The following is a 20,009-nucleotide window of genomic DNA, read 5'->3' on the forward strand; positions in this document are numbered from 1 at the left end:
GAAGTGATATTGCTCCCTTTTCAATGCCACAGGAATGTACCAGAAAGTTCTCAACCTTGATATGTTCCATTACTGGTGATATTCACTTTGATCACTTGGCTAAGGAGATGTTGTCCAAGTTTCTCCACTGTGAAGTTACTCTTTCCCCCTTTGTCATTGGTAAGCATTAATAAGTATCTTGTGCAGGAATACACTGAAACTATGCAAATATCTTGATTTCCACCATATCTTTATTTACTAATTTTAGCTTCCATCGGCAATTTTTGCCTGCGACAATTACTACTCTTGTGTTTGCAAATGGTGATTTTAAAAATATTTTCATCATGTCTTCTCTTCCATTTACTTATTAGGTAATTATTTATTTATATCAATATGGACTCTTGAAATCTGCTTTATTCTATAAACTATAATCTATTACTATCATTATTTTGTCACCCAAAATGTCCTAGATTTGTCCAGTGGTAGTTCTTTTAAGATGACTCTTATATCCTTTCCATATACACATGTTTTTTCTGAGTAGTTCCATATTTCTTGTTACCACGAAGTGTCCTAGGCTCATCTTATAGTTTCCCTACTCCATGCCTAGATAAGATCTTAAAAATAAACAAAACCCCCTGTGCCTTGTGGACACTTTCTTATTCCAATTTCTTTGTTTCCCTCATCTCATGTTTCTCCTCTCTTGATATTGAACATAAAGATTGAACATAAAGATTCCCATCACAAGTTTATACTTTGACTGCATATATGTGTATCTATAAATAATATAATTTTCTTGCATATTTTATAACACTAGATAAATGAAATAAATTATGACTGTATATATAAATAGACTTTTACAAATTGATGTTTGTTCATGTGGCTCAAAAGTTTATTTATTTTGACTGCTGTATAATATTTCATTGGAGGATTATATAAAATTTATTTATATTTATTACTTGAGAGACATTTTGATTATACCTATGTTTTGCTATTATAAACATATTCTTGTAAGTTATCTGCTTGAATTACTTTGTTAGAGTTTCACTGGATTATATATTTAGAAGAATAATTACTAGGCCTTAGGGTATAATGTCTTCAACTTCATTAGATTTTGTCTCCCAAATGTTTATTTTTATTTATTCTACTACCAGCTACCTGTGTCCCTAGATTTACACATCTTCACAAGCCTTTCGTACTGTCAGCCCTGAAGTAATGTCTGTTGTTTTTACCTGAATTTTCCTGATTATTAGTGTGGCTGAGCATTTTAAAATCTTATTGGCCATTTTCTTCTTTAAACTGCTTGCAATCTTTTGCCTATTTTTCTACTGGATTATTGTTCTTTTGTTGATTTACAGTTTTGGTATTTTGCTGGTTATCTGTGATGCAAGTATCTTCTCTCAGTCATTGGCTTGTTTTATAACATTGCTTGAAGTATCTTTTCATCCTTCTAATTTCAATTCAGTCTTCCAAGTGGGTTTCCTAATTGAACACATTAAGGAAGTGGCCTTTGGCATGCTACTCATTAATCAATTTCTTTCGATTAAATTTGTTCACCAAGAGTTTGAAACAACTAGATGAGTTAAATAAAATTGTTAGATTCAAAGATTAGATACCCACTCAGAGATGTTTTAAAAAAGAGAGAAAGAAATGAAAAAACAACTTTGATCTTTTCACAAGTGAGGTGTAGCCTTCATCTGTCTCTTTGTAATAGGATATGAGTCTGGGAAGGGGGCTCTTTGATATCTGTAATATCAAATTGAGAATTTACTAAATTCTAGAAATAGAGAACTAGAAGGAACCATAGGGACCATCTGGTTCAACTTCCTTATTTTATGGGAAATGGAGGCTCAGAGAGATGAAATAAAATATTCTTGGTTGAGATCTAGTTTCTTTCCCCACAAAAATCCCAATTCTTAAAAGGATGGATTTAGCCCTACATTCTCCCAAAGGAATGTGACTCTTACAATTTCACTTAGGCACACATAATATCCTAGAAGTTTCCCTCATCAGTTGAAGCATTATATACCCCCCACCCTATTCACTATCACTCCTGGAATCGAATGCAAGTCCTGGTCAAATGCTTTGGACACATAGCAATTCATATTCCCCTGGACCTAATGGGCATTATAAATCAGTCTGCAGAATGGATGGAAGACTTCCGTTTTCTCTTTGTTTTCTTTCTTCTCCTCCTCCTTTTTCTTTTATTAAGATCCATTTCCCTTCTCTAGGGAGAGAGTACAGAATATTCTTTCTTGGACTTAGGAAACTTTGGTTAGAAATAAATCTTTCCAAATGGTTAGATGAGAGTCCCTTGAGCAAGACTAAAATGACTCAGTATCCACCCCCCATCCCCCATTTATTTTTTCCTATGCAGGGTCTGCATCTAAATGTCCTAAAAGTTTATTTTGGTTAAGTCAATTTTCTTTTCTAAATAAAGTGCTAAATAAGATGGTATAGTTCTAGTTAGTTATTTGAATCTAGGATACGATACATTAAAAGAGCCCTGAGAAAAAGCAGAGCAAGCAACTGAATGTAAAAGTCCTTTGGGACCCCTAGTCATCATCGGCAGCCATCCGTCTCGAGAGACGATGGTGTAGCTTCTTAAGAGTCTATCTGCACCGCCGAGAATGGTTGTGCAGTCCGACTCGGGAGTGACACGGTATCTGTCTCCTCCCGTGTTGAATCGACATCTTGCGATGACGCTGGAGTGTCCTCTCCAGTGAAGCTGAAGCTACAGAGCCTGGGCAGGGTGATATGGAGGGTCTGCTGTTGCCCATGCAGCAGACCCCCCCTCTCTTCGCAGCTGAAGGATCCAAGGGAAAGACGGAGTCAATACAGCTTGGCTTCAGGGACCCCTAGTAAGACCATTGATATTAACTGGCCAATGTTGTTAAATCACACCTAGATTTCTCCTAAGCTACTTTTCGAAGCAATTGTCAAATTTTTCTGGGTCTTTTCTTCAAAAATACCTCTCCACAGACAACCAGCATGCTAGAGACCAGATGGCTAGCTCCCGGAGGACAGAAGCCATGCCACCTTTGTTTATCAGTGCTGCCAATGATGACAATGGTAGTGATGATGGTGATGAAAATGAAAATAAAATAATTATGCTTACTACATGCCAGGCATTGTTCTAAGCATTTAATGTGTATTAATAACTTATTTAACCCTCACAAGTGTACAAAGTAAGTTACTATTATTACCTCCATTTTCTAGACAGAGGAATGGAGAGGCTAAGTAATTTATCCAGAGTCAGACTGTTTATCAGTCAGGGTCCAAGCAGAACATATATGACATAAAAATAGTTAACTTGGGAGGGTTTATTTACAAAATGGGCTAATTACAAATGTGGGTTTAGGGGGAGCATGAATGGAACTAGAAGCAGGCAACCTGGGTCTGAATGAACAAGAGGAGGGAGCAGTCAGCAAAACTCAGGAGAGGGAGGTGCTTGAAGCCAACTGTAACTTGCAGGAAGCAGTGACCTCTGGGTAAGGGCACTGTTAGTTCATGGCAGCCATACAGAGAAGGAGCCAAGCAAGGGAAAAAACACCCCAATTGCTCTCTCCCTCTGGGCTCCTTCCAGAAGCCTGAGGCAGAACTGTAAGCTTATTGAAGCCTGTTGATGTCATCCATACAGTCCAGTATCAGGGCTGACAGCAGAGTCCATCTGCCATACACCAGATACTAAGTAGCAGAGGTGAGAGTGGAACCCAGTCAGTTCAACTCCAAAGTGCGTGTTCCTATCTACTGTGCCAGATAGCACTTTGTAGATTAAGGAGGCAATACAGCACCCAGTGAGTAGCAGTGACTGGTTCGGTGAATCACTGGACAGGTTCACAACTGCTAATGTTTGTCGTGATGGCAAAGGAACCACCAGTATCACGTTGATTTCATTATTTACTTTTATGTACCTTAGCTTGGTGCAGAAAGGATTCCAAAGCTGTTTGGTTCATTTTCCTGTCTATCATTAACCATATACTGATCTTTGCTTTTTAGGTTCAGCAAAAAATCTACTGATTTCCCTCCAATTACATATTCTTTCTGTATTTTCATTCTCCTGTTGATTATTCCAAAATAATTGGATTACAGTTGATTTGTAGTTGAAAGTTGCTAAGAAGGGTCAGATTGCTCTCTTTTAGTTTCCGATTTTCACATAAATCAAGTTGAACGGAGGATCAAATTTTATAAGCAGTTACTAATTACTTCAAGAATTCTCCATCTCTGTGATAAAATATTTTGATATTAATGTTGTTTTGCACTTAGTTTCTATTTTACATAATGGAAAAATCCTGAGGTACTGTGTGTTGATTCAAGATGAGGAACACTGGTGTTAGAATTTTTTTGCTCTGTATGAAATATAACTGAGGCAGAGAATGGAGAGAGTTCCATCCTGGGAAAGTGGCCTGAAAGCAGATCTCATATCAGAAGCTTTCTCGGGGAGGTAGCTCAAAGGGAATGCACAGTCTTAAGACAAAGGAAAGAAACTAGAGCTAGGAGGAATGCACAGAGTGTTGTTTTAGAAATATATGTATGCCTTTTAATTTCTTTTTTAATCTTTAGGAGTTGAAAAATTGCCAACAGGAATAAGAACTATGGGTCAAATAAGACTCAGTGGTGGCTTATTCTGAAGTTTCAAAAACAGAGTAATGTAAGAAAGGCAGGTACAATTCCCCAGCCTCGTTAACTGTGCACACTGTCAGCATTTGCCCAGCTGCTCCAGAGGGGAAAAGTCCTGGCACCCAGAGGGCAGATCGCTCTGCTTAAATAAATGAGCTCATAAGGTGCTAGACTTGAATATATTTCCTCTCCATTACAACAACACAAAGTTTGGTATGGAAACATGATTCATTGTCCCTTTTTTGAAGTGTAAACTATATCAAATTGCCAAAGCCTGGAGAACAGTGTCAGCATCTCCAGCCGGTGAGAGCCGGCGTGTTCCGTGGGTGGCGCCCTGTCCACAAGGTCCGGGAGGGAAGCGCGGGCCCCGCGGAGTGTGGCGTGCGCGCTGCTCTACCAGAGGTCGCATTTCCGCGTTCTCACCCCTTCCCCTTCCTCCAGGAAGAGGAGGGTGCCAGCTGCTTCACATGCAGGCACGGACAAAACATAATTCTGAAGCACATTTTTTCTTGCTCTTTAAAAGTAGTACTTGTGTGGTCTCCCTTAGCTGTGTGTGTGTGAATGAGTAGGTGCCACGGTCTGCAGAGAGGGGTGGGAGATGCTGCAGCTGGTCCTCACTCAGCCTTCCTTGAGTCGGCTTGCCCACTTGGCAGTGGCTGTTTATGGGAACTGGAAGAACTGATCACTAAGAGGCCAACAGCTGGGGCTCGGGACTTTTGAGGAAGGAGTCTGGATGCAGAGGGAGGTTGCCATGCCTCAAAGAACTACCATGAGGAATTCTCTTTGGCAGCCTTGGCAGCAGCTAGAACTCAGGCCTCAGCTGCGACACTTTGCTTTGGATGCAGCATTTTGAATAGCTTTGCTGGGGCGAGTAGCACTTCCCCTTCCTCTGGCCTCTGTCTTCCTGCTTGACTACAGCCTGCATTTCCACTTTCTCACACCTGTGAGAACTGACCTATGAGGCCTTCTTACCTGGCTCACCTGGGAGAGGTTGGTTCCTGGTAGATGGAGCAGAAGAAGAAAATGAAAAGGTATGAATCCAAAGGGTCCTGCCTGATTTAGCAGGAAGCCTCTTTTTTGAACTTTAAACACGGGGGAGTGGACAGCCCAGCCCTGAAGAGCTGCTGCCCCCTTGGCCCCTGTGGTTTCTATGGGAACTAGAGACATTGCCCAGCGTCACTGCAGCTGAACCCCATCAGCAGCCCTCAGCTCCGGTCTATGCCTTGTGATGGGGCTCTGCTGGGTTGGATTTGCTGTTCGGACACCTGAAAGGCCCGAGCAATTCCAGGACAGGACACAGAGTGGAAGCGGTGTTGGGCCTTGGCTAGTGCATAAGTCCTGCAATTTACCCCCACATGGATGTTTCAGGCTTACTCTCTAGAAATTACTGGTGAGTATCATTTGCACCCCAAAGTGTATTGATTGTTTGTGGTTTATAGAGCACGTAATTCCACTCCTATAGAAGAGTCTCTGTAAAATTGTTTGTGAAAAATATAAAAGATAGTTAGACATTTTATCCTCTGCCAAGTGATTTGAATACATGGGTGCAAAGCACAGGATGAGTTAATTTTAAATACATTTTTTAAACTAAAACACTGTAGGATAGGGGTGCCATCTTTGCAGACATTTACTTGAAATTGTTTTCCAAAACTGTCATGCTTCTCTTGGAAAGGCCTGTGCTCTCCCAGGATTCCTTCAGCCAGTGCGTATGGGGAGCCGGTTGGTATTTCTGAGACAGACATTGCGAAGAGCATATTCCTACTTGACCGAGTGGCTTAAGCACCTGACGTGAGCAGCTGTGGTGATGATACTCAGATTGAAACGAAGCTCTGCTTTATGCTTTGGGGCTGAACAGCAGGGTGGACTCAGAACAGGACTCAAGGAGAGGCTCCTATGTTTTCAGCATGACAGTTCTTCTGCTTGGGATGGTGAGAGCAAAGAGAAAGCTAGAGCATTAGGATTTAGGGGCAATGGGCCCGGGCTGAAATATGCAGTTCCACACTGGGCTGAGGAAAAAGAAATCACCAGGTTTGCTCTGAACAAATGAGAAAAAAAATCACTTTTCCTGTCACTTAGAAGGGAGTGGGCTTGAGTCCCATGGTGTCTTCTTTTGTTTCCTTAAGTTGAGAGGACAAGTTGTGATCTCTTTTGAGGTGATGCAGAGGCTCTGTCTCTGGACTTTTAAATAAGAACTCTTCTAAATCAGGTCATTTCATTTTAGACATGGGCATAGGGTACTTTTTCTTCTGTAAAGTGGAGATCTCATGAGGGATTATAGGAGAAGAAATGGGAAGTCAGAGTGGGTCTAGTGAGACAGGCTTTTCATTGCCAGGCCCCCATGGAACGCCTGACCTGTACTAGGTCCCGATTCAGCGGGCATTTATTGGTCCTCTGTGTGTCAGGCGCATCCACGTGCCTGCACATCTATGTACAGATTATAACATACCACCCTGGCTCTCAAGGGACTTATAACTTTCTGTTCTCTCCTTACAATTTTTTGGATGTTAGAAGCCATTGGAGCTACAATTTGGTGATCTGAGGATCTAATTAAACTCAAAGTGTTTATTGGATATCTGCCTTGTACCTAACTCTACGCTAGTACTCTTTAGATACTTTATTAAAAATTATTCTAGCCTTCCAGAGACCTGAACTGGAGCCAAGAAAGGATCAGAAAATAATATGGGAGTAAATGTTATTTCACACTTTATTAACCAGGTACCTAAAGGCTGCTCTGCCTGAAGATTTTGTCCACAGGGAAGGCAGTGTTATCCTTTGCAGAGGAAATCAAACCCCTTTAACCTTCCCTTCCTCTCTTTGTTCCCCAGAAGCAGAATTGCTTCAGTGGCTTTCTTTGTGATGGTAATTGGTTCTGAATACTTTTCCTTTTATTCATTAATTCATTTATTCTTATATGTGTTCAACAACTATCTGAGTGCCTCCCATGTGTGAGGTATTGTGGTAGGCATGGGAGAGGGAGCAGAGAGCAAGACAATGTTTCTCTAGCCCATGGAACTTACTTTCATGCAGGAGAGACAGCTGTTAAATACATAATTACATATTGAGTTAATTGTATGTGCTAAATGGAGAAGCAAAATATGTGCTATAGGAACATATAACAAAGGACTCACCCTAGTTTGGAGAACCAGGGAAGGTTTTTAAAGTGAAGGGTGTTTGACTTGAGCTTGGAAGGATGAGTGTGAATTAATTAGACAAAGGAATAGGAAGAAACATTTGAGGCAGAAAGGACAGCATGTGCAAAGGTCTGGGGCAGGCAAGCTCCTAAAGGGGCTTGGTGGATGTTAGATCTTACCACTGCTTGTACAATGAGAAGCCTTTGAAGGATTTAAAGTATTACAGCAACGTGAGCTAATGTGCCTTTTGAAGCTATGGTCCCGGGCATAGTGTAGAGAATGGGTTGGAGAGAGTGGAGCCATTTGGGTCAGTGCAGGGAGGAGATGAAGGTTTCTTAAACAGTGTGGTGGAGATGGAAGTGAACAAATTTGGGAGGGGCTTAGGAGGTGAAATAGGACTTGGAGATTAAGTCCAGGGGTGGGAGGAAGAAAGGCATCAAGGAAGCAGACTGTGACGAGAAGAGCCAGGTTTGGTAGAAGGGAGGGATCGATGAGTCGAGTGTGGGACATGATGCCTTAATCCTTGATCCTCACATTAAGCACATATAGATTTGGCAATACGGCTCTATTTGCTTAAGGGTCACACCCCTCTCCCCTTCTCAGGCATTCAGCAGAGCATTTTTAAAATCCAGTCATTCCACACTCAAGAAGTGAGGAGTGAGCTCAGCCCCCCTGGACTGAATACTCTCTAAGTCATGCCCATTGACTTGTTCTTTAGTTTAGCTTTTACATATTTAAAGTCAGACACTTGTTGACCTGCTATCATACTTTCACATTGTTCACTCTGGATGCTAATTCCAGAATTCTGTGGGATAAAGACAAGAAAATAAGTTTGATTCCTTTTTCTGGTGGCTTTAGCCCATTCCTTAGATATTGTTTTGGTAACTTCCAGGAGTATCAAGTGTCGTGGTTTAGAGCTAAGCATGGTTTGTTTTAGAAACAGAATTGCACATCTCTTTAGGTGATGTTTACAGTGTATAACCCCTGGTCAAATTATTTAATTAGTGAGTGACCAGTAAATCTTGCTAAGTTTTACACATTAGTGCAGCATCAGAGTGGAACTCAAGGTCACTGACCAAAGTGAGGTGTTTAACTTCAGTTGGGTTGTGTCTAATCAATAACAAAGCAAATACACATACAATTCACACATATAATTGGGTATGATTGTCAGACATTTTTTGAGCATTTACCATTGGGCATCATGTTAGGTCCTGGGGGTATAAATTATAGTTATACAAAACATGACTTCTGCCTTTGAAAGACTCACAGTGTCTTTGGACATTTGGGACCTACATGCAGAGAAATGACAATGGGAGGTAATGTGTCTGAGTTTGTAGAAGTCTGTATTTTTTGGGTTCATGGAAGGTTCTGTTTCTAAAATCCTTGGCCGTAGAAGACATGAAAGGAAAGGTTTGCCAGGTCTCTCAAGCAAGTGTGAGGCTTGGGTAGAGTACAATGTGAGGTGGAAGTGGGAGAATGGGAGAAACCATAGAGCTGGGGGAGGTGTTCTGGCATTTTGCCTAGGTTCATATAGGGTGTTATATAAGAGGAAGTGGGAGAAATAGGTTGGGGCCAGGCCTCAGATGCCTTTGACTTCTAGGCTGTGGCATTTATAGCTTCATCTGGTATATGGATGGCCTCTGATGATAGTTTTTAGACAGCATTTTGAAAAGATTATTCTAAGTAACGGGGCACATATATGTACAATGGAATATTACTTGGCCATAAAAAGAATAAAACCTTACCATTTGTGACAGCATGGGTGAACCTAAAGGGTATTATGCTCAGTGAAATAAGTTAGTCACAGAAAGACAAATGCCATGTGATTTCCTTCATATGTGGAATTTGAAGAACAAAATAAATAAACAAACAGAATTGAAGCACACTCACAGACACAGAGAATGAACTGGTGGTTGGGGGCTCCTGGGGGACTGGGAGGAAAAGGTGAAGGGATCAAGAAGTAAAATTTGGTGGTTACAGAATAGTCACAGGGATGTAAAGTGCAGCACAGGGAATATAGTAAAAAATATTGTGATAACTATGTATGGTGCCAGTTGGGTACTGGAAGTTTGGCTGGGGGGACGACTTTGTAAAGTATATGGTTGTCTAGCCACTGTTGTACACCTGAAATCAATACAAAATGATTTTGAGGGTGGACTGTAATTGAAAAAAAAAAGATTAATGTATCACCATTTTGTGATAGGAATTAAGAGTGCTGGAGAGACTTGAGGTAGGGGAAATATTTAAGAGGTATTTAGCTGCAATTTTAGGTACAGAATAAAAAAAAAAAAATTAAATCTAAGGACAAAGAACCAAGTTGATTGTCACTAAGCAGCTGGGATGAAGCCAAAGCCAGGCAGCCAAGAATTTATCACTGCAACATGAAGTTTTCTTTTTGATTTACTATTGTGGAAAATAAAGAAGGATTGGATCTGGACTGTGACAGACTTGCACATCCATAGATCACCTCTGGTTGCATGTGGGTGTTAGTATTAAATGAGAGATGTTCCCGTTCCCCGGAAAGTGAGTCCTTCCGTGCGAGTGTGTGCTGTGTCCGTCACTGTTCCCATGTGCCCTCCGTACTGCAGATTGCAGTGCATGGTGAACTCGTACTTGACAGCCTTCCTTTGATAATTGAAAACCTGTAAAGAGAAAAGTGCCAGAGGAAAGGTAAAGAAAGAAAATAAGGAGGCTATCCAGAGAAGTGGGAAGTTTCTTGAAGTTTCCTTCAAGTGAGGGAAACTGGAGAATGAGTTACCTAACATGTCAAGGCCATTGTGTTGCAAGAGGCAAGGACAGAGCCAGATCTGTCTGCCTTAGTTAGAAAGGGTTTATGATAAGGACTCAAGGGAGGATCAAGGAAGACAGGAAATGACCTCGGTATAGTTAGTCCTTGACTACCTGGTCACCTGTTCACTTATTCAATAGTTCATAAGCTCTTACTCCAAGGAAACTTAGCAGCTGGGATGCTTGTATTGAAGGAGCAGCATTAGCAAAAGCATGAAGGTCTGAAAAAGCAGGGTCTCAGTAGATCCTCCAAGTGTGTGGGAATTGTGATAGCAAATAGAAGTTGCAAACTGGCAGCCGACAGAAGTGTAATGTTTGACAGGAAAGGGTCTTGTTTTATGTTTTAACTTTATATTAATGTCAATGCTGTAATTGGAGCATTTCACACAAAGATACCTGTTTTGTTTATTTCGGTATAAGAAAGCATCCCAAACTCAGTGGTTTAAAATTTAACTTTAATTATCGTAACTTTCACGGTTCTGGGAATTGACCTGACTCAACAAAGAGATTTTCATCTGGGGTCTTTCATGCGGTTGCAGTCAGAGGGTGGCTGGTGTTGGAGTCATCTGGAGAGCTTCTCACCCACATCTCTGGCGTTGATAGGACTTTAGCAGGGCCTGTCAGCCAGAGCGCCTACACCTGGCCTCCCCATGGGGCCTGTGCTTCTTCACAGCATGGCTGGTGGGTGCCAAGAGCAAGTGTTGCAGAGATGGGAAGTGGAAGATCCAAGTTTCTTAAAGCTTAGGCCTGGAAACGGACACAGCCTCACTGCCACCACATGCTATTGGTCAAGCAGTGTTATGGGCTGTCTTGTTTCCCCTCCCAAGTGTGTTGAACTTCCAATCCCCAGTACTTCAGAATGTAGTGGATTTGGAGATAGAGACTTTAAAGAGGTTATTTAAGTGAAAAGGGGGTCATTTGGGTCAGCCTTAGTCCAAGATGAGTGGAATCCTTATAAGGAGGGGAGATTAGGACACAGAGAGAGATACCGGACACATAGATTGAGGAGTGACCATGTCAGAACCCAGTAAGAAGGCAGACATCCGAAGGCCAAGAAGAAAGGCCTCAGGAGAAACCGAACCTGCCTCTATAACTTCCAAACTCCATGACTGGAGAAAATGAATTTCTTTTGTTTAAGTCATCCAGTCTGTGGTATCTTTTTATAGCAGCCTGAGTTGCCTAAGGTACACACTACTGAAGGGTTTGGGGTCTCTCTCCCCAACCACTCACCCATCTGCTGAAGGCTGGTGGTCAGAGGCAAGGAATCTAGCTAAGGAGTTCTTTCAATAGTCAGGTGAGTGACAGGTGAAGAAGAAGCATATTGGGAAAGGGAGAAACAGACAAAGCAGATGTACAATTGGCACTATTTAGTGATTAGATATATTATGGGTGGAGGATTCATCAGAGGGAAACACCAATGAATCCCAGATGGGGAGTACTACCAGATGGGGGTCCTATGGAGGGGGAAATTTAGTTGGCAACATTCCAACAGCACCCTTCATTGGTAGAAATTTATCATGGCATGAAGTAATATATGATGCATATGACTGTGCCCCAGAAATTAGAGCCCCTTATTTCACCTTCCTTCTAGGCAAGTGGGGGCTAAGTCTCTGTGTTGTAGGGAGATGAGGGAGGGTTATTGGCAAGGGCATTCTCTCCTTTTCCAAGGGGACCCTGAATATACCCACACCCCACCTGGTGTGCACCAGCCCGTGAGAGCAGCTCTGTGTCCAGCAGGGCTGAGCTCTGGCCCCACAGGCATGTCTAGGACCAGGGACAGAGATGGAACCTCCTCTGCCTCACAGCAGAGGCCACCAAGACAGCTCTGAGGATCCCAACATCCTCATTCTCTCAGTGCCTGGCTGGCTTTGTTTCCAGGGAGCTTGTTAATAAGTCACTGCTATAAAAAGCTATGATGGTAAAACCATATGCATGCTGCAATATTTGACCATTGAAAATGGATTAATCTAGACTTTGTGATCATTTGTAATAGAAGCTAGAGTAGATAATTTAAAAAGAAATATCAGGGGAAAAAAGAGGGAAAAATAACCAAATGAGTTGAATAGACAAGACATTAAGAGGGTGTTTATCTCCTTGAGGAAAGTAAGCGTTTTCTAGTGCTTTAGGAAAAGTCATTTGCACATAAACAAAGCCCTTTTGGGCTGAGGCCAGGATGGCTCAAGCTGCCCACTCAGTTAATTATGTCATTTTCCTTCTTTAACTAAAGCCATGTCTCCTCCATTGCACCTTTACTGCTTTGGTGATGCCTGCATTTGAAATTAAGAAAATCACATTTCCTTATTTACAGACACCAGACTTCCTTAATTTAAGCAAGTTCTCTTTCTCAAATACTGGCATACAAATTAGGGATGAGGAAAATAGTGGATGAAAAGAACTTACAAAATTTTAATACAAATGAATGTTGTTTGATCTTTTCACCCACCACACCCACCCCCTTTAATTTCTATTTGCTACTGGAAGCCTGAGCTGGGCGCAGTGCCCCGGGCTTCCACGAACATGTTCACAGCCAGTGAGAGTGGTCTTCTTCCCAAATTATATCTTTGGTGAGTTGCAAACACTCTGTGTCTTATGTGGAAACAGTACTGCGAATTTCCCCTCTAAAAGATGCACAGAGATTATTTTGATTAAAAGAAAAAAAATAAAGTCTAGATAGTTTCACTTAAGACTGCAGCACCCTCCACTCAGGTCATGCACATCCACAATGCCCCTGCTGTTTTCTTTCCCTGACCTTTAGATTCCTGGTCTGGCACTTCCATTCTAAGGTTTGAACATGAACACAATGACCTCTTGAATCACTGCTCTGGGCACACACAGCCTTCAAGTTCTCTCTCTGTTTTCTTCTTCTTCTTCTTCTTCTGATATCTGTTTAAATATTTCAGCTCAGCATGCAATGTGTTTGAAAATGGCTCCGATGTAATTACTAACAGTGTTACCTCTCTGCTGAAGCCTGTAATTCCCTCTTGATTAAGATGGCGATATTGATTTGGCTGGGATTGCATGCAGATAAACTGACAGCGGGAGAGGTGTAGTTTTCCAGTTTGCGGTGTGCCTGTGATTTCAGTCTAGTAGTCAACTTTCCCCCACCCATATTGGCTACAGCATTAATGTGGATTCATACCTGTCTCCTAGGCTCAGATGGAAACTATAGCCATAAAAAGTTCTCATCTGGAGCCTTTGTTTAGTTGTGCCTATCAACCACAGCCATCTCTGTTCTTACATTTAACAGAGTAATTGAAGAGGAATGGGCTGGCTGTCAAAAGGTCAAGATACTTCAGAAGGAGACAGGTGGAGGAGGGGATGGGGAAAATACTTTAAGGCTATCCAGAGCTTTGGTAATTTACCACCACAAAAGAGCCTGAGCTACATTTCAGTCAGGCATGGAAGACTAAGCTTTCTTAAAGTAAATGGTCACTAGTTGATATTTATTTGGAACACAATATCTAGCTCCGAGTCCTCTTAAGGTTAAGAAAAAAAAGTGCTTTTGGAGGCTGTAACTATACCTACCACACAAACAGACTTGGTGTTGCCTGGAGTTCCGTGTAAGAGGGCTCAGAAAGGATGAGGGCCATGGAGGAGAAATCTGGGGCAGAGATTCCTTGGCAACATTAATTTGGAAAATGTATAATTCAAATACATTGTCTGAATGAAGACAAATGCATTTTTGAGTGTATGTGTAATTATTTTGTGGAGTTAATTTGTTCCAAATTAAAGGAGACTAAAGAGACATGACAACTAAATGCAATATCTGATTCTAGACTGGCTCTTGCACTGGAGGAGAAACATGCTACAGAGGACATTATGAAGTCAATAGGCAAAATTGGGATATGGACAATATATGAGATAAAATAATTTTGTTGATGTTAAAATGGCTGAGATTGACAACTGTAATGTAGTTACATAAGAATATATCCTAAGTTTAGGAGATATACATGATGTCCACAACTTACTCTTAAGTGATTAAAAAACTGTATGTATATGTTATGTGTATGTATATTACATATATGAGAGAAAGGGAAAGAGAGAACAAATAATAGAATAAATATGTAAAATAGCAGGTGAATTGGAGTAAAGGGTGTATGGTGTTTTTGTTTTTGTTTTTTCCTATTCTTAGGTTTGCAATTTTTCTAAAAATCTGAAGGTATTTCCAAATAAAAAGTAAAAAAAAAAAAAAATGAACTTGTCTAATTCCAAGCTCGTTTGCTATGGAGTAAGTAACAATTCTGGTCTTGCTTTTTTGGTGTCATTGAGCAAGTATGCGTGTGCTACTTCTTTCTCGTTTCCTCTTTTCTACACAAACCCTTAACTGGGAGAAGATAGCAAAGCCTCATTTGTTGAGGAGATAGATGCTGAATGATCAGGATGAAGACAAGAGCAGGTGTATTTTGCTAAAGTCAAAATCCTGACTAGGTGAAAGAAACTTGTGTGTGCATGTGCCTGTTGATTTAGCTGCCAGGAATATTGTGTTAAAACAGAAGCTCTCTAGCTATTCTTCCTTTCTCTCCTCTCCCCACCAGACTTCCTCCTCACAGTTAGAATTACCTGCATCCAGCGTTGGTTTCCCCACATGATCTCCTTGTTCAGCCTCTTAGAATTCCTTTTGTTCATACTTTGTCTATTCTCATGGTCAAGTTCCTATAGTTTTCCATACTCCACCCCAAACTAGAACTTTCTTTTATTTCTGTGGATCATTTCAAGTCAAAATTCATACAATTCAGCTGACTAAATCTCTCTGATTATTTGTCTTTTCTTTCTTTTATGTAATGTGACTTTTTTTCTGGTAACTTATGAAAATAATTCATGTTTGTTATAGATGATTTGGGAAACATAGAAAAATGCATAAAGAAAATAAATTAGTAACTGATAATCCCACCAGTTATGACTGATAATCCCATCACCCAAGACAACCACTAAAATTTTTTTCTTTTTTCTTTATTTTATTTTATGGATATGCTTTATTGATTATGCTGTTATAGTTGTCCTAATTTCTTTTCCCTTTGTTCCCCTCCACCCAGTGACACCCCCCTCCCTCCAGTTGTTCCCCCCATTGGCTGTGCATATAGTTCTTCTTAACATCTTCCTATCTACTCCACTCCCTCCTACTATGCTTCTTAATTCCTGTACCATCTCCCTCCCTTTCCCCCCTTCTCCCACCAAGCTGACCTCCCCCCAGTATATTCCCCATACCTATACTTCTTTTCCCACTCTTGTTGCCTACTTAGTTTGCCTTTGTTTCAATTTCCTAGCTTTTGTTGTTGGTGGTTGTGATACAGTTTTCATTTTAATGTTCATAGTTTTGATCCTCTTTCTCCTAAACAAGTTCCTTTAACATCTCATACAATAGTGGTTTGGATCTAATGAACTCCTTCAGTTTTATTTTGTCCTGGAAGCACTTTCTCTGCCCTTTTATTCTGAATGACAGCTTCGCTGGATAGAGTAATCGTGGGACAACCACTAAATTTTGATATATTTCCTTTCCTGTATATGTGTATAGATTATATATTATATAAGGTCTTTTCTCCTTTTTTCCACTTAACTTTCTACTGTAATATCATTAAACATTATTTAAAATCATAATTTTTAACAGTTGTATGATTTTCAGCTACATAGAGGGACCACTTGGCTTACATCCAGATGTCAGGCAACATGGTGGTTTTAGGGAGGGTTATTTGCATCTTCAATATAGTTGGTTGGTGCAATTGTTATGATTGGTTGGCCTGTTGGTTTTGATTGGTTGGTGTGTTGGTTATAATTATAATTGGTGTTGCCTATGCCATTACAATTTTAAAATATTTTGAATATAACTTGTAGTTGTACCATCATAGAGTTAATTTTTCTCCTACCATTGCACATTTAGGTTGTATTTAATTCATGCTATTGTAAGTAATTCTATTAAAAAAAAACCTTACATGATAAATATTTTTTTGTAAATGGCCAATAATTTTCTCTGGTTAAATTTCTAGAAATTTATAACAGGCCAAAGATATGATTATTTTAAAGGCTTTGATGCATATTACCCTGCAGAAACATTAGATTAATTTGCAGTATACTCCTGCCAGGAGGATACATGGGTTTCACTGAATTCTGCAAGCCCAAATATTATCATTTTAAAAACATCTTTGCCAATCTGAGAGCTGAAAAATAGTGTCTTGCTTTAATTTTTATTCCTTTTGGTTATATTCTTAATGTGAACATTTGAATATTTTTTACAATGTGTTTTGCCATATTTCTCTGCTCACTTTTCTGCTCTGTATTTTATCAATGTTTCTCAGCTCTGCCTTTACTTTTTTAGTAGATGTGACAGCTGTCCCCTCACTGATTGCCAGGATTCAGTTGGCTACTCTCCTTGGCAAGGCTAGTGTCAATTTCTTCCTTTATTGTACAAACCTAGTTGCAGGCCTAAAGCAGTTCCTTAGTTGGAAAAGATTGCTTTTGTATTTGGGGATGAGTTATGTTGTAGGGTAATTATGTTGTTTTTTGTGGCTGCCTCACCTGTAATGTAAGTTCTCCAAGGGCAAGGCCTTTGCCTTTTCATAAAAATAAAACGTTTCTTTGGAATTGGTTTGATTATCTATGGCGATGTAACAAACCACACCAAAACTTAGAGGTTTACATCAATTTATTATCTCTCCTGTTGTTTGTGCATGTGTGTTTGTGTGAGTGAGTGTGTTAGCTGGGCTGTTCTTGCTTGAGGCCTCTTGTGGCAATTGTAGTCACATGGTGGAAGAGACTAGCGTCATCTGAAGGATTGAATGGATTGGATATACAAAATAGTTTCTTGTTCCACACGTCTGACTCCTCATATGAAATAGCTGAAACAACAAAGGATTACCTGGGCATCCCCCCCCCCCCCACCTCTCTCTGTCTTTCTTTCTCTCCCTCTGTGGTCTCAGGGTTTTGTCCTTCTTACCTGGTGGCTGGCTTCTCCCAGAGCAAGTACTCCAAAGAAATCAAGGTGGAAGCTGCAAAATTGTTTCTGACGATGTAGTCTTAGAAATCATGCAGCTCCACAGCAGCCATGTTCTGTTGTTCAAAAGCTGTCACAGAGTCTCAAAAATGGGAGACCTGATTCAAGAGGAGGGGACTATATGGGGAGTAAACACCAGGAGGCAAGGTTGGAGGGTCATCATTGGAGACAAGCTACCACAGGTGCCTAGTGTTGATTATGTTAGGTCCGTATTTAGCATTCAATAAATTCTTATTAAATGAAAACCTAGAAACTTGAGATAAATTGTTTTCTGAAAATGCCATTTGACCTTTAATTTCCTTTACTGATGGGGTGGGCCCAGGGAGTGAGCCATGAAAAATGAGACTTTGGCATAGCTGCAATCTAATCTCTGAAGAGCAAGTAACCTCGAAGAAATTCACTTATGGGTGTAATTATATCCTACTGACAACTGGATATTTTATTCTGAGATTCTATTGTCCTTAGTTATCTAACCAATATTTTCCTATTTATCCTCATTTTCTGCCTCTGAACAGGGAGGCAGCTGAACCGATGCCAAATCTCCCATCACACATGCTGTTGTTAGACATAGTTCCTTCGATGCCATTGCATATCCTTTCTAGTTCATAAGGTTAGAAGTTGGGTGTTGGTTACAGTGACAGCCTATCTTCTCACAAGAAACCCAGAGCTCAAGATTTGTTTCTGAGCGTGGTAAGGCACAGGGCTCAACCATTGTGTCTCTGCCTGTCTCGATCAGCGATGCTTTTGGAATTCTATTGTGGCCTCAAGTGTAAAATTGATCCATCCGTTTTCTGCACAATAACAACTTCTGAGAGCCTTCAAATAGAAAACACATGTTGTTTTAAGATTTTATTAATTCAGCTAAAGGTGATTTCTTTCTTCCTTTCTTTTTTAATCCTCACCTGAGGATATGTTCACAAAAGGGAGGGAGTGTGGAAGGGGAGGGGGGAGAGAGAGAGAGAGAGAGAGAGAGATACCATGATCAATTGCCTCCCACACATGCTCCTACTGGGGACTGAACGCTCAATTTAGGTATGTACCTGACCTGGAGTCAAACTGGCAACCCTTTGGTGTACTGGATGATGCTCTTAACAACTGAGCCACCCAGCCAGGCAAAGCTGATTTCTCATTAACTCTATTTAAGATTATATGACATGCCTTCCAGGAGCATACAGCAGAGAAAGAGGTAAGATATATATACCTAGCTGCAAAATCAGACAGCCCACACTAAAAGCCATATAGATGATACAGATGTGAAATGAATGCTACAGGGATTCAGAGTAGGAAGAAATTACTCAGACCTGAATGGCATTTGTTGACTTCTGAAAAGGGTTTTGATAGATGTATTTGTCTAATTTCAGAGCTGAAAACAGTCTCAACACCAAACCCAACACAACTGGGAAAGGGATGGAGCTTTGTATCTCTGGCAGCATTTTCTAAGTGTGCTTAGGCGGCAAGGCGAGACCAAAGTGGGTTAACCCCCTCTGTGCCCTCTCCACAGAAACCAGACAACCAGGGGAGGAGCTTCTGTGAACTTGTGCCAATATTTGAAACATCAGTAGGTGTGGTGGTTTTTCTGCTGTAGGTTTGCAGGTCCCCTGTTGGGTGCGGAGGCCTGGCAGAGGAACAATCCCAGCGCACATTCGGAAACAAACGTCCAAATGTTCATTTGGGGCCCTTGAACACACAGCAAGCACACACGTTGGTTTCAGCTCCGGAGCCTGCGAAGTTTCCTTAGCAGGGAAGCGGTTAATGTGTCCACAGCACTTTTCAAGCCAGAAGAATCTCACCGCCCCTTCCCCCACCTGAGGCTGGCTTCTAGCTGAGTTTAGAGGATTTGGAGGGGATTTGAGGTGGGTGTGGTTCTGGTGGTTCAGTTTCTAGGAAATAAAACAATCCTTTCCTTTGACCTTTCATAGGATTCAGATCCGCGTCTCCTTGGCACGCAGCCTTTTCTGTGCAGCCGGTTTGCTGGGAGCGAAGCCACTCAGCTTCAGTTTTATGCTGCTTGTCACCAGCAGCCTGAGTTCTGAGTGGGAAGCCCAGAGCTCCAGAGCTCAACCGTCTGCCTCCCGTATTGGCTGACGCCGGAGAAGTTCAAAACCTGGCTCAAAGCCTGACTCCTCAGATAATTGCTTCTCCTCCCTTATCTGTAAATGAGGGAGGGGAATAGGCCTCCTTTAACACTTGCTGGATGGCAAAATTGCAGGGGCTTAAGGAAGGACTTACAACTAGTGATTGGATGGTCTGTAGCCACACTTTGGAATTATCACCTGATCCCAAATGGCATGCATCATACTCTCCGGAGGGAAGTTGAAAAGCAAGAATCAAAGAAATTAAAGACAAAAGGAATGTACAATAAACCCCCTCACAAACCAGGGATTTGATTAATCCCCATGGAGTCATGAATCTGAGGGGAGTTTTGTTTTCCATGTATTTCATGAAGCACGGTTGCTCCTCCATAGAAACAGAACTCCTGTCCTATATCGGGTGCTGCCTTTTCCCCTTGG

This window comes from Furipterus horrens, unplaced genomic scaffold (assembly GCF_987537825.1).
Source record: "Furipterus horrens unplaced genomic scaffold, mFurHor1.1.pri manual_scaffold_3, whole genome shotgun sequence".
In the NCBI taxonomy this organism is placed as follows: domain Eukaryota; kingdom Metazoa; phylum Chordata; class Mammalia; order Chiroptera; family Furipteridae; genus Furipterus; species Furipterus horrens.